The following is a 928-nucleotide window of genomic DNA, read 5'->3' on the forward strand; positions in this document are numbered from 1 at the left end:
CCAGTTTGGTATCATCAGCGAACTTGCTGAGGATACACTCTGTCCCCTCATCCAGGTCATTAATGAATATATTGAACAAAATTGGACCGAGTATTGACCCGTGGGGGACACCACTGGTTACAGGCCTCCAACAAGACTTTGTGCCACTGATCACAACCCTCTGAGTCCTGTCACACAGCCAGCTCTCAGTCCACCTCACTGTCACCTCATCTAACCCACATTTCCTCAGCTTCCTAATGAGGATGTTATGGGAGACAGTGTCAAAAGCCTTGCTAAAGTCAAGGTAGATGACATCTACGGCTCTCCCCTCATCCAGCCAACCAGTTACATCATCATAGAAGGCCATCAAATTGGTCAAGCATGATTTACCCTTGGTAAATCCATGTTGACCACTTCCAATAACTTCCTGTTCCTCAACATGTTTGGAGACGACATCCAGAATAAGTTGCTCCATTACCTTCCCAGGGACCAATGTGAGACTAACCGGTCTGTAGTTCCCTGGGTCCTCCTTCTTGCCTTTTTTGAGGATTGGAGTGATGTCAGCCTTCCTCCAGTCCTCAGGCACCTCTCCTGTTCCCCATGACCTTTCAAAGACAATGGAGAGCGGTCTAGCAATAACATCTGCCAGCTCTCTCAGCACTCGCAGGTGCATCCCGTCAGGGCCCGTGGACTTATGAATGTCCAGCTTGGCCAAGTGAATGTCCAGCTTTATGCTTATTATTTCAAGGTTCAATAAAAATCAGCATCAGAAAGGCAGAGATCCACTCTACCTAGCATAAATTACCTGAATGGTCCATTTTTAAGAGAGTTAAGCTTCAAGTATGTGTTCTGCTTTACTTTTAATGAATTCTCTCAAGTTCACACGCTAAAAGAACACAAACCTTGCCCAAAGACTTCTGCACTGTAGCATGATAAGACAGCAATTTTC

The sequence above is a fragment of the Charadrius vociferus genome, unplaced genomic scaffold (assembly GCF_000708025.1).
Source record: "Charadrius vociferus isolate BGI_N301 unplaced genomic scaffold, ASM70802v2 scaffold218, whole genome shotgun sequence".
Lineage (NCBI taxonomy): Eukaryota > Metazoa > Chordata > Aves > Charadriiformes > Charadriidae > Charadrius > Charadrius vociferus.